Here is a 14,384-nt window from a genome sequence, read left to right as displayed (position 1 = left end):
AATGCATAGGAAAGTCTGCATTAAAACTGGTCAAATTTCATAAAGAGCTGCAGCAAGGTTGGATGTCATTCCCAATTCATTTTCCACTCCCAAGCTTTTCCCCATCCCAACTACAAATTTTAGCTAGCAAGATCAGACTTTGCAGCAAAAATTAACCAGAATAACTTTTCTGTTCCAAGTTCTACTTCACAGCACTAAAGGTTTGCCTGAAGCATTCTGAGGGAGTCGTGGCAGCATGTTACAACTAGGACAAAAACAAGAAATGCTGGAACCACTCAGCAGGTCTGGCAGCATCTGTGAAAAGAGAAGCAGAGTTAACGTTTCGGGTTAGTGACCCTTCTTCGGAACTGACAAATATTAGAAAAGTCACAGGTTATAAGCAAGTGAGGTGGGGGTGGGGCAAGAGATAACAAAGGAGTTCTAGATTGGACCAGGCCACATAGCTGACCAAAAGGTCACGGAGCAAAGGCATACAATATGTTAATGGTGTGTTGAAAGACAAAGCATTCGTACAGATTAGGTGTTAATACACTGAATATTGAACAGCAGCAAGTGCAAACCTGAAAAAAAAACAGTGGGTAAGCAAACTGAACAGACTAAGATGAAATGAAATAAATGCAAAACAAAAAGAGATTGTAAAAAATGTAAAAAAAAAAAAGAAAAAATAACTAAAAATGAAAGTAAAATGGGGGGCTATCATGCTCTGAAATTATTGAACTCAATGTTCAGTCCGGCAGGCTGTAGTGTGCCTAATCGGTAGATGAGATGCTGTTCCTCGAGCTTGCGTTGATATTCACTGGAACACTGCAGCAATCCCAGGACAGAGATGTGAGCATGAGAGCAGGGGGGAGTGTTGAAATGGCAAGCAACCGGAAGCTCAGGGTCCTGCTTGCGGACTGAGCGGAGATGTTCCGCAAAGCGGTCACCCAGTCTGCGCTTGGTCTCCCCAATGTAGAGGAGACCACACTGTGAGCAGCGAAACCAGTATACTACATTGAAAGAAGTACAAGTAAATCGCTGCTTCACCTGAAAGGAGTGTTTGGGGCCTGGGATAGTGAGGAGAGAGGAGGTAAATGGGCAGGTATTACACCTCCTGCGATTGCAGGGGAAGGTGCTATGGGACGGGGACGAGGTGGTGGGGTAATGGAGGAGTGGACCAGGGTGTCGCGGAGGGAACGATCCCTTCGGAATGCTGACAGGGAAGGGAGGGGAAGATGCGACTGGTAGTGGCATCACTCTGGAGGTGGCGGAAATGGCGGAGGATGATCCTTTGGATATGGAGGCTGATGGGGTGAAAAGTGAGGACAAGGGGAACCCTGTCACGGTTCTGGGAGGGAGCGGAACGGGTGAGGGTAGAGGTGCGGGGAATGAGCCGGACACGGTTGAGGGCCCTGTCAACAACAGTGGGGGGAAATCCTCGGTTGAGGAAAAAGGTCATATCAGAAGCACCGTCATGGAAGGTAACATCATCAGAGCAGATGCGTCGGAGACGGAGAAACTGGGAGAATGGAATGAAGTCCTTACAGGAGGCAGGGTGTGAAGAAGTGTAGTCGAGGTAGCTGTGGGAGTCGGTGGGCTTATCATGGATATTAGTGGATATTAGTGAATGAAGTCCTTACAGGAGGCAGGGTGTGAAGAAGTGTAGTCGAGGTAGCTGTGGGAGTCGGTGGGCTTTTAATGGATATTAATGGATATTAGCAGACAACCTATCCCCAGAGATGGAGACAGAGAAGTCGAGGAACGGAAGGGAAGTGTCAGAGATGGACGATGTAAAGGTGAGAGAAGGGTGGAAATTGGAAGCAAAGTTGATAAAGTTTTCCAGTTCGGGGCAGGAGCAGGAAACGGCACCGATACAGTCATCAATGTACCGGAAAAAGAGTTGGGGGAGGGGGTCTGAGTAGGACTGGAACAAAGAATGCTCGACATATCCCACAAAAAGACAGGCATAACTAGGACCCATGCGGGTACCCATAGCAACACCTTTTACTTGAAGGAAGTGCGTGGAGTTGAAGGAGAAGTTGTTCAATGTGAGAACAAGTTCAGCCAGGCGGAGGAGGGTGGTGGTGGATGGGGACTGGTTGGGCCTCTGTTCCAGGAAGAAGCGGAGAGCCCTCAAACCATCCTGGTGGGGGATGGAGGTGTAGAGCGATTGGACGTCCATAGTGAAGAGGTGGCGGTTGGGACCAGGAAACTGGAAATTGTCAAAATGACGTAGGGCGTCAGAAGAGTCACGGATGTAGGCGAGATACAGCTTCCAACCTCATAGTCCCACAACCCCGGACAGCCCGCTTCTACCTCCTTCCCAAAATCCACAAACGGGACTGTCCCGGCAGACCCATTGTGTCAGCCTGCTCCTGCCCCACTGAACTTATTTCTTCCTATCTAGACTCTATCTTTTCTCCGCTGGTCCAGTCTCTTCTCACCTACATCCGTGACTCTTCTGATTGTTTGCCTTTGCTCTGTGACCTTTTGGTCAGCTATGTGGCCTGGTCCAATCTACACCTCCTTTGTTACCTCTTGCCCCACCCCCACCTCACTTGCTTATAACCTGTGATTTTTCTAATATTTGTCAGTTCCGAAGAAGGGTCACTGACCCGAAACGTTAACTCTGCTTCTCTTTTCACAGATGCTGCCAGACCTGCTGAGTGGTTCCAGCATTTCTTGTTTTTGTTTCAGATTTCCAGCATCCGCAGTATTTTGCTTTTATGTTACAACTATGATACTGGCTCTGTTCTACAATATAAGCACTTTCCAGTGGTACAATACAGTAAACATGCAACTCCCAACAAGCTGCGCAAATATAACTGTCTTCCCTGGGAAATCACTGGGCTCAGCATTTATGACTGTGGGCGATCGATCACAAGGATACAGAATGTGAAAATTTCTAAATCCTTCAGCGACTAATGCGAATGTTGCTGAATCAATGATATGCATTGCAGTCCTTCGCTAATTCTTAGTTCCGTGCACGGAAAAGCTTATACAAATCGCTGGGCCTCACTGATGTTGGAAAGCAAAATAAATAATTTGAAAAGCCCTTGTGAACTGTGTCAAAGGGGTAAGGAATAAAGCAGATAACTATAGACCAGTCAGCTTAATATTGGTAGTGGGTAAGCTTCCAGAGGCCAAAATATGGGGGAAAAAGTTGCTACTTATCTGGAACAACATGGGTTAATTAAGGTCAGCCAGAATGATTTACTAAAAGGCAAGTTATGTCGGAAACTCAATAGATTTCTTTGGGGTAAACAATACATTGTATTGACTAAGAAAATGTTGATGATGATGTGTACGCGGATTTTCGAAAGGCAGAAAATGCTGGAAATACTCAGCAGATCTTGTAACATCTGTGGGGAGAGAAAGAGAGTTGACGTTTCAGGTCCATAACCTTTCATCAGAACTGGGAAAAGTTAGAAATGTAATAGGTTTTAAGCAAGTGAAAGGGGGAAGGGAGGAAAAAGAAAAGGGAAGGTCTGTGATAGGGTGTCAGACAGGAGACATTAAATGACAAAAAGAGCTGGTGGTGCAGGGCCAAAGGCAGTGGTAATGGGACAAGTAAAGAAACAAAAGTAAAAACAAAATACTGTGGATGCTGGAAATCTGAAATAAAAACAGAAACTGTTCCCACTCATGAAAGGATCGAGAATGAGAGGGCACAGATTTAAAGTAATGAGGTAATAAAAGTGACATGAGGAAAAACGTTTTCTCGCAGGGAGAGGTTAAGGTCTGGGATGCGCTGCCTGAGAATGTAGTGGAGGCAGGTTCAATTGAAGCATTCAAAAGGGAATTAGACTGTTAAATAAAAAGGAAGAATGTGCAGGGTTGTAGGGAGAAGGAAGGGGAATGGCACGAAGTGAACTGCTTGTATGGAGAGCGGTGCACACACGATGGGCCAAATAGGCGCCTTCTGCGCTGTAACAATTCTGTGATTCTGCTGGAAATACTCAGCAGGTCTGATAGCAATTGTGCAGAGTGTGGGGACAGATCAAAAGTAAGCTAACTAACTCACTGTGGAGACCATTTATTAAAAAAACCTAACAAGCAGAAGCTAACAGGACAGCTGCAGATAGCTTAATTGTAGCCTATTGTTTAATAATCAGCCTAACGGTTCAGGGGGGGAATGTAAAACTACAGAAATAAAATGCTGAAACAAAATGCTGGAATGACTGAACCAATTACAGAAGTCTGCAAACCAATTAGAAACAAAGGGGGGGGGCGTTACCAGTTTTTGTATATAATAGTTATGTGCAGTGAGCACATGTTCTTTTGTTTTGCTTTTTGTTCTTTTTGTAAGCTTGGAATGTAAACCACTTACTGCAATAAAGTTTCTAAAAGTTACGGTCGGACTTCGTCTCTTTTTGTAATTGATGGGATCCAACAACTTGGCGTAGTCGGCAGGATCGCTGGAGGATAAAGACCGAAGTTTTGCACATCGGACCTATATCGGCCCCCAGAGGTAAGGACTCCTCTTTACTTTAAAAAGTCCTCGGCCGTTGTCTAGTTTCGGTACTCCACCACGCGATCCCGAACTTTTCCAAGGCTCGAGACCCCCTTTATAGACGTCTGACTCGGCAGTGTTCGACTGTAATACACTGGCCCGGTTGAAAAGCCTCTCGGCTCGAGACCCTCTCCCTACCCGAATCGATACAATGACTGACGAAGGCAACCGACAGTTACCGACCACCGCCAAAGGCGGGCGGGCCAGACGTTTCCGAAGTTGAAATTCTTTGGCAGTTAAAAGGATATATAGAGCAACAGTTTAATTTGGCTAAAACCTGTACTGAAATTGAACAGAAATACGGTGCCTCTAAGGGACAGTAGTCCCTGGAAGATATAAAGAGCGCTTGGGGAAAAACGACCCATTTAAAGGATAAAGAAGAGACCCAATGGTCCTTAGCCGTAATGGGCCAGATCCGACAGCGTAATGAAATTATCCAACAAGCTCAACTGTCTCAACGCGACCGCAACCTGACTAATGTGAAGGACCAATTGAAGGCGGTCTGCAAACAACTGAGAAAGGAGAAGCTTAAATTAGAAAAATTAGAGACTGAAAAACAATCTGAAAAGGAAAAGCTGCAGACTGAAATTAAAGAACATAAAAAACAATTACGAGACGGACAGACGACCCAACCGAAGGGACCGGGACCGCCCTGCGGACCCCGCCAAACACAACCGTCTCACTTGTACCCGGATCTGGAGTCGTTACTAAAAGAACTATGAAAAATGCAACGGCGTGAAGGCGGTATAGAGGAAGCGGAGTCCTCCAGCTAAGAAATTGATACTGATGAGTTTCCTTTTGCGCGGCTCACCCCACTTAAACAGAAACGCGTTAAGGTCAAGCAGGAAAAGAAGACTACAGACGGTAACGAGGTGATCACATCTGAGCACAACACTTATTGGATGCATGTCCCGGCGGACCCTGAGAAAATTGATAACTGGTCTAAAGAATTGCCTGACCCGAAAAAGGGGGGCCAGAAAACAAGGGGCAGTTGGAACGTTTGAAGGGAATCTACCACCTCCACCCGTGGGGCGGGGTACAGATTTTGACCATGATGGTGCCCGGGCGAGCGGGGCAAAAGCTGAACAGAGATGTCCAAACTGCTTTGGGCGAGGACGAGCAACAATTAGATGCGGGATGGGCTGCGATTAGTCAGTGGCTGCGAGCGTTCTGTCCCGCAAAGGCGGATTGGAATAAAATTACAGCCCGTCAGCAAAAAGGTACCGAAGAGGTGTGGGAGTATGAAGAGAGGTTTAGATTTGCTTGGCTGGAATACTCGGGGATAACGGACATTGCCTCAGAGGATCTGGACGATACCCGTTTTGTGCCTTTGAAGTCTGCCTTTATTGCAGGGTTAAAACCAGAATTATCCAAGATGCTGAAGGTAACCTTACCAGAGTGGGAAGGCACAGGAGTAACCTACGCGCAGTTGAATGATCGATGCAGTCAGCTGGACAGAGACATGGAAGCAAAGCTCCGAGCTCTGTAGGCGGGGTGGGCACCCAAAGGCCCCGATAGGCGACCCGGGGCATGCCACTACTGCGGTAAGGAAGGCCATTGGGCTAAGATGTGTAGAGCGAAGGGACAGGTAAGAGGACGGCAAGGATACAATCCGGCACCAAGACCAGGTCACTCCCCTGAGGATAATGACCTAGAAAAATTCAAACAGTTGTCATCCCAGCAACGGAAGGAGATATTGGCGTTACTTGGTGCAGCAAAAAAACTAGCAGAGCCCTCCCTCGCCCTTTCGGCGCCCCTCCTGACGCTAATAGAACGAAGATTTGAATTGTATATAACCGCGAGGGTGGGCGATCAAGATATAGACTGCCTATTGAATACTGGGGCCGAATTGACGTGTCTACCTCAACAATACGGGAACTCTATACCTATGGATGGTAAAGTTAGGACCGCCCATGGGGCTGGTGGCCATGGAAATGGTGATCAGGAAAACTCAGCCCATACACATTGGTCTTGGTCCACACGAATTGATAACACCAGTCTGGATAGGTCCGGTGGACCAGGCCCTTCTGGGTATGGACGTTCTTACTCAGCTGAACTCCTCGTTGCATTTTGAAGACGTCTGAAGGAGGAAGAGCTGAGGAACATCCAATATGGGCTCGGGATAAGAACCATTCTGGGTTACTTCAAATGGAACCGGCAACATTTACGGGATCTGCTCCGCCCTGTACTAAACAATACCCCATTAGTCCAACATCTATTGCAGGAATCTTACCCATAATTAGACAATTAGAGGAGCGAGACATGCTGGTTAAAACACACAGTACCTCCAACAGCCCTGTGTGGCCAGTACGGAAACCAAACGGGACCTGGCGGCTTACTGTTGACTATAGAAAGGCTAACCAGTGTATTGATCAAAAAGCCCCTCTGGTAGCTGATCCCTCCACGATATTCAATGCCCTGAGGCCGGAACATGAAGGGTTCTCTGTTATCGACATGACCAATGGATTTTGGTCGGTGCCACTGGCACCCGTGTTCCAACCGTGGCTCGCATTTACCGTTCAACAACAACAGTACACCTGGACCCGGCTACCACAGGGTTTCCACAACAGCCCTACGGTATTTCATATGGCCCCACAATACCATTTGAGGGAGTTATTTCCCATGCGCTCCACAGTCATCCAGTACGTGGACGACATCCTGTTAGCCTCTGAAACGGAAGGACAACACGGAAAAGATCTGCGTACCTTGCTGGACCACCTTCATCGGAAAGGACACAAGGCCAGTATCGACAAAGCGCAAATAGCCCAAGAAGAGCTCGTGTACCTGGGACAAAAGATTTCGAAAGGAAAGAGGGAACTCACCCAAGACAGGACCACAGCCATCCGGACTGCCAAACAGCCCACAACTATCCAGGAGATTAGGTCCTTTTTGGGTTTGTGTAACTTCAACAGAAATTGGATTGACTCCAAACAGAACTACGGGCCTGAGTCCATTTGAAATAACAGGGAGACCCATGTCCCGGCTGGGAACAATTGATTTGCGAAAAGCTGATTGTCACCTGATGAGTGACGCTCCTAACAAATGCTATCAGTTCTGCTTCCTCGCAGGTCATGCTTGACAAATCTTTTGGAATTCTATGATGAAATTACAAGCAAGGTGGACATTGGGGACCCAGTGGATGTGGTGTACCTAGATTTCCAAAAGGCCTTCGACAAGGTGCCGCACAAGAGGCTGCTGCATAAGATAAGGATGCATGGCGTTAGGGGTAAAGTATTAGCATGGATAGAGGATTGGTTGACTAACAGGAAGCAGAGAGTGGGGATAAATGAGTGCGATTCTGGTTGGCAATCAGTCACTAGTGGTGTGCCTCAGGGATCGTTGTTGGGACCACAATTATTTACAATTTATATAGATGATTTGGAGTTGGGGACCACGTGTAGGGTGTCAAAGTTTGCAGATGACACTAAGATGAGTGGCAGAGCAAAGTGTGCAGATGACTGTGAAACTTTGCAGAGGAACATGGATACATTGAGTGAGCGGGCAAAGGTCTGGCAGATGGAATACAATGTTAATAAATGTGAAGTCATTCATTTCGGTAGGAGTAACAGTAAAAAGGATTATTACTTGAATGGTAAAAAGTTGCAGCATGCTGCTATGCAGAGGGACCTGGGTGTCCTTGTGCATGAATCGCAGAAGGTTGGTCTGCAGGTACAGCAAGTAATTAGGAAGGCAAATGGAATTTTGTCCTTCATTGCTAAAGGGATTGAGTTTAAAAGCAGAGAGGTTATGTTGCAGCTGTATAAGGTACTGGTGAGGCCGCACCTGGAGTACTGTGTGCAGTTTTGGTCTCCTTACTTGAGAAAGGATGTACTGGCACTGGAGAGGGTGCAGAGGAGGTTCACTAGGTTGATTCCGGAGTTGAGGGGGTTGGCTTATGAGGAGAGACTGAGTAGATTGGGATTATATTCATTGGAGTTCAGAAGAATGAGGGGGGATCTTATAGAAACATAGAAAATTATGAAGGGACTAGATAAGATACAAGTAGAGAGGATGTTTCCACTGGCAGGTGAAGCTAGGACAAGAGGGCATAGCCTCAAGATTAGAGGGAACAGATTTAGGACTGAATTAAGAAGGAATTTCTTCACCCAGAGGGTTGTTAATCTATGGAATTCCTTGCCCAGTGAAGTAGTTGACGCTTCTTCAGTAAACGTTTTTAAAGCTAAGGTAGATATCTTTTTGAACAATAAAGGAATTAAGGGATACGGTGAGAGCGCGGGTAAGTGGATCTGAGTTCACGAAAAGATCAGCCATGATCTTATTGAATGGCGGAGCAGGCTCGAGGGGCCGGACGGCCTACTCGTGCTCCTAGTTCTTATGATCTATCGGCAGTTTGGGGTGACCCACCAGAAGGAGGGCACGACATCGTCCCGGGAGTCTGGGTCTATGTGAAGAAAATACATAAAGAACCATTGGGCACCAAGTGGGAGGGACCTTTCCTGGTGCTACTGACCACCCAGGCAGCAGTTAAGGTGGAAGGGAAGAAAGCCTGGATACACGCCTCTCACGTCAAACGAGCGACCCGTGACTAAACACCAGCTGCTATCAGGACAATTACAATTTGCCAATATGTTCAGAATTTTTATTATCCTCTTTGCATGCATTTCAAGTATTTGCTTACTTTTGGCTAACCAAACCTTTCCACTTCGGGGAACTAATCGAGTGGCCAGGAAGTCTATTAACATGGCCTCTGTCCTAGAACAGGTGGCCAACGACACCTCCAAAGCCCTGGTTAAGAGAAGTGCCGAAATGGTAGCCACTCGAACGGTGGCCCTTCAGAACCGAATGGCCCTGGATTTTATCCTTGCAGAAAAGGGGAGTACATGTGCCTTGATAGGGCCCAAATACTGCACCTACATTCCAGATAGCTCCGAAGAGATCTCTAATCTGGCGGAGCACATCCAAAAGGAGAAAGAAAAACTCAAACAACCCCCAACTCCCACCTTATGGAGTTGGGCGACCGGGTGGTTGGGCTCAATAGGGACCTCAATGGTACAGGGTTTGATCTTTTTTGTTATAATCATAATTTAGTATTTTACGTTTTTGCTTCTTAGGTGCTGTTGTAAATAAGTAACTGAAGCCCCTGCCAAGCTTATGCCCTTACAGAGCTCCCACCATCCCCTCTTGTGGCACAAGCATGCAACACATTAAGCGCAACCGCCCCCCCCCCCCCCTCCCCCGCGTGTTGAAGGCTGTTTCTAGACGAGTAGAGACCATCAAAGGTGGGATTGATGGAATGATTCTGAGAGAAGTTTGAAGAATCAAAGGGGGGACTGTGTGAAAAGATCAAAAGTAAGCTAACAAACTCACTGTGGAGACCATTTATTTAAAAAAACTAACAAGCAGAAGCTAACAGGACAGCTGCAGATAGCTTAACAGTAGCCTATTGTTTAATAATCAGCCTAACGGTTCAAAGGGGGGAATGTGAAACTACAGAAATTAAATGCTGAAACAAAATGCTGGAATGAATGAACCAATTACAGAAGTCTGCAAACCAATTAGAAACAAAGGGGGGGGGCGTTACCAGTTTTTGTATGAATAGTTATAAGAAAGGCTTGCTGTAGTGAGCACATGTTCTTTTGTTTTGTTTTTTGTTCTTTTTGTAACCTTGGAATGTAAACCACTTACTGCAATAAAGTTTCTAAAAGTTACGGTCGGACTTCGTCTCTCTTTGGAATTGATGGGATTCAAGAGAGAGAAGCAGTGTTAACCTTTCAGGTCTGTGATCCTCCATCAGAACTTTCATCTGATGAAAGGTCAGTTACCTGAAAGGTTAACTCTCCTTCTCTCCACAGATGCTGCCTGGTCTGCTGAGTATTTCCAGCACTTTCTGTTTTTATTAACGAAACAAAAGATTTGTCCAGAGCAGGTGTGAATGGCAGAATGTTGAACAACTGCCATTCAAAAGCAAAACAAGAGGAAAACAAGATTAAGACCAAAACATGCAAAGAAAGGAAACAAAATGAGGGTAGACATTGTGATCTGAAATTGCTGAACTCAATATTGAGTCCAGAAGGCTGCAAAGTGCCTAACGTGCTGTTCCTCGAGCTTGCATTGAGCTTCACTGGAACACTGCAATAGGCTGAGGACAGATGTGTCAGCGTGAGAGCAAGCAGGAGTATTAAAATGGCAGGCCTCCAAAAGCTCAGGGACATGCTTGCGGACCGAACGAAGGTGTTCTGCAAAATCCTCAACTGAGGACCACCACCCCCCTCCGCCTCACACCCCATATCGTGGTTGACAGGGCCCTCGACTGTGCCTGACCCATTTCTCACACATCTGTTCTCACCCCTTCCCCTCCCTCCCAAGAGCCACAATAGGGTTCCGCTTGTCTTCACCTTCCACACCATATTCAACGGATCATTCTTCACCATTTCCACAACCTCCAGTGCGATGCCACCACAAAACAAGTCTTCCCCTCCCCTGCCCTTTCAGTGTTGCAAAGGGATCATTCCCTCCACAATACCTTGTTCCACTCTTCAATTACCCCCAACACCCCCTCCCCTTCCCATGGCACCCTTCCATTCAAGTGCAGGAGATGCAACACCTGCACTTCTACGTCGGCGCAGGCTTAGAGGGCCGAATGGCCTGTTCCTGCGCTGTACTGTTCTTTGTCCTATCTCTTCACCATCCAAGACCCCAAACATTCCTTCCAGGTGAAGCAGCGATTTACCTGTACTTCTTTCAATTTAGTACACTGTATTTGCTGCTCACAATGCGGTCTCCTCTACACAGGGGAGACTAAATGCAGATTGGGCGAATGCTTTGCGGAACACCTCCGTTCAGTCCACAAGCATGTCCATGAGCTTTTGGAGGCCGGCCAGTTTAATTCTCCAACTTGCTCTCACACTAACCCCAGCCTACTGCAGTGTTCCAGTGAAGCACAACACAAGCTCGAGGAAGCACCTCATCTTTCGATTAGGCACTTTGCAACCTTCCAGACTCAACACTGAGTTCAACAATTTCAGACCGCAATCTCTGTCCCCCATTTTGCTGCTTTTCTTCACATGTTTTGGTCTGAATCTTGTTTTTCTCTTATTTTTGCTTTCGGACAGCAGCTGGTTATTATTCTGCCATTAGCACCTCCTCTGGACATATCTTTTGTTTCTTCACTTGTCCCATTGGCTCTGCACCGCCAACTCTTTCGTCATTTAATGTCTCCTGTCTTCCACCCTATCACAGACCTTCCCTTTTCTTCTCTCCCCCATTTCACCTGCTTAAAACCTATTACATTTCTAACTTTTCCCAGTTCTGATGAAAGGTTATGGACCTGAAACGTCAACTCTATGTCTCTCTCCACAGATGCTGCAAGACCTGCTGAGTATTTCCAGCATTTTGTTTTTATTACAGATTTCCAGCATCTGCAGTTTTTGATTTTTGAGAGGCATTGGATCACATAGGAAGCCGGATGTAAAATACATGTTAATGGTATTAGAGGATATTGTTACGAACAAGTGAGAAAGGTGTCTCGGGGTCTTTTACTGTCTTCACCTGGTCTCATTGTAACAGGGCTTAATTTTTAAACACACAATGTTTTGAGCTCCCCCTTGGTGAATCCTTGTTCATCACTTTCCAGTTATAAGGCAAAGAAATGAGCACACCAGGTTTTCTTAGGTTTAAAGAAGGAAAGTAAAATTTATTAAAACTTAAGCTTAAACTCTAATTCCGTTAACACTTACGGATAGACGACGTGCCTACTCTAGCATGCACACCGATACACACATCCAAACAGGGAAAGCAAAGAGAAGAAAAATAAAGTAGAGAGGTTTGAGGCAGTCTCTGAAGGGGGTTCTTGTTAGTGTTTTTGTGTTTCCAGCTCACCGTTGGGTCTTTGATTGTAGACAGTTCTTACTTTTTTGGGGGGGCCCAGTATTTTTCTTAAACCATGTTCGTGTAGGGGACTTTCCTCTCTTTGAGTTCATGTGTTTTCAATAGGTCTTCCGTTCCATGAGAAAGAGATGGGAGCAATCAGGAGAGAGGTGTTCTCAGTCCAGGAGCAAACAGTTTTCTGAGTTTCTTTCTCTCAGCAAGTTCAAATTCAAAAAACTCCAAGTCAGATTAAACTGTTTTGACCACTTCTTCTGTGTATTGGGGAAGCAAGGACAGGGTCCCTTGTGCCAACACTGTCGCTAGCATGCAAATGACTTTCCAGTCAGGGACTTGGCAATTCCTTGTAATAGGCCCTCCTTTCTTCCCAGCCACAATTTTAAGTTTTAATTTTCATGTGGTGAAATAATGTATGCCTCAGTCTTGGCAGGTGAGGGCCTGCATGACACCTCCACCCAAGGGAATGAAATGCAATTTGAAAAAAACAGTGCATTTCATGACAAGGTTTGAGAGAAATACCAGACTCAGAAAGGAAAACCATGTGTTTCTCTCAGTCATTTCCATTCATTCACGAATCATAAAGCTTAATAAAATGTTTTTTTCTGGGTGCCAGCGCTGCTTTAATTTCCCCTTTTTTTCCCTCAGGAGAGTTAGTAGTGGGCTGGTCTACCCTGAACTCTGAGTCATGCAAAGACTTTTGACTTCAGGGGATGGGTGGTTCCCTTTTCCTCTGCCTGTGGGGGAGGATTATTTGTTAATCTCTCCTGGGACACTCCTATCTGCAGGTATTTGTGCAGACTTGACTACACTCTGCTTTGACACATCGACTAGGTGAGGCATCACCCTCCTGGTTTCAGTGCCCCCTAGAGGACTCTCTTTGTCTCTGCAGGTCCCTGTAAATAATGTTAGCTACTCTGAAGGTGTGCTTTGAGAGTCTGCATTTACAGAGGAGGATGTGGGGTCTAACTTTTCACATTTGTCAGGGCTGGCTGACCGGACAGTAGGGGTTTTCATTCGGAATTCCTCCCGGACTTCCTTTAACCTGCCCTCTGGGTCACCTTTTCCCCTTCTCTTTCAAAACTTTTGCCAGTAATGTGCCCACCTGTCCCCTTTTGTTCTCGGCAGGGGTCCCTTACAGTTCACTAGCCCTCTGCTGGAGGGTCCTCCTGACACCAGTACAGATCTTAGGCGTACAGGTTTTTGGGGTTTCCCCTAAACCAGGCACACGTGCCAACTCCTGAAGTACTCCACCACAACTTTGTGGAGTTTTGGCCAGTCAAACTGCTGTATTATGCGGGCTTTGGTCTTTCGTATACCGGCATGTACAGCCACTGTAGTCTCGTGGGCCCTTCTTAGTATTTCTCCCTCTGTGGCACCACTAACTGGTGAACTACTGTCCACTCCTTGCCCTCAGGTCTGTGAAGAGAACTCCATTTCCTCATCAGTACCTCATTCTTTAAATAGTAGCAATCAGGGACTCCCTCTGATTCGCTTTCAGACTGGGCAGCCTATGCTAACTTTCGCAAAACTGGGTTGGCTCGCCGAGCCTCAGCTAGGGAAAATCCATTTAATTCATTCCCTAGGTCTCCTAACTTTCCAAAGAAAATCTCGGGACAGGCAGACCTCCTGGTCATTTGCCTGCAGTGCCAATGCAGTCTCTTCTGAGGGAGCTGGTTTGATAGTGGCCTGATCCACGACACATTCAGGGACTCTGCAAGGGACCGTCTCCTGCCACTGCCCTGTCTCTCTGACCTCCTGCGGTCTTTCTTTCACTACTGGAGGGGCTACCATCTTCACCCCTGCCAGATCATTACCTAGGAGGTCAACCACATCTACAGGCAAACTAGGGACAACCCCTATGGCGACCAATCCTGAAACTAGGTCGCACTCCAGGTGCACCCAGTGTACAGGTACAGGCATACACTGCCCTCCAATACCATTCACCACCATTTTGGTATTCACTGCACTCTCTGGGGGAAAGGTCAGGCCTTTTCCCAGTAAAAGGGATCTAGTGGCCGGTGTCCCTGAGAATCACTATGGGCTTGTT

The 14,384-nt window shown here is 46.6% G+C and overlaps 1 protein-coding gene across 3 annotated transcripts in view; it reads right to left on the bottom strand.

Moving 5' to 3' along the window:
• chd6 (chromodomain helicase DNA binding protein 6) overlaps positions 1-14,384 on the bottom strand; it is a 344,698-nt gene that overhangs the window by 147,909 nt on the left and 182,405 nt on the right. The gene's annotated exons all lie outside the window — the stretch shown is intronic.

The sequence above is a fragment of the Heterodontus francisci genome, chromosome 16 (genome assembly GCF_036365525.1).
Source record: "Heterodontus francisci isolate sHetFra1 chromosome 16, sHetFra1.hap1, whole genome shotgun sequence".
NCBI lineage: Eukaryota > Metazoa > Chordata > Chondrichthyes > Heterodontiformes > Heterodontidae > Heterodontus > Heterodontus francisci.
Note: the sequence above shows the minus strand (reverse complement) of the source record. Positions and strands in the feature narration are given on the sequence as shown.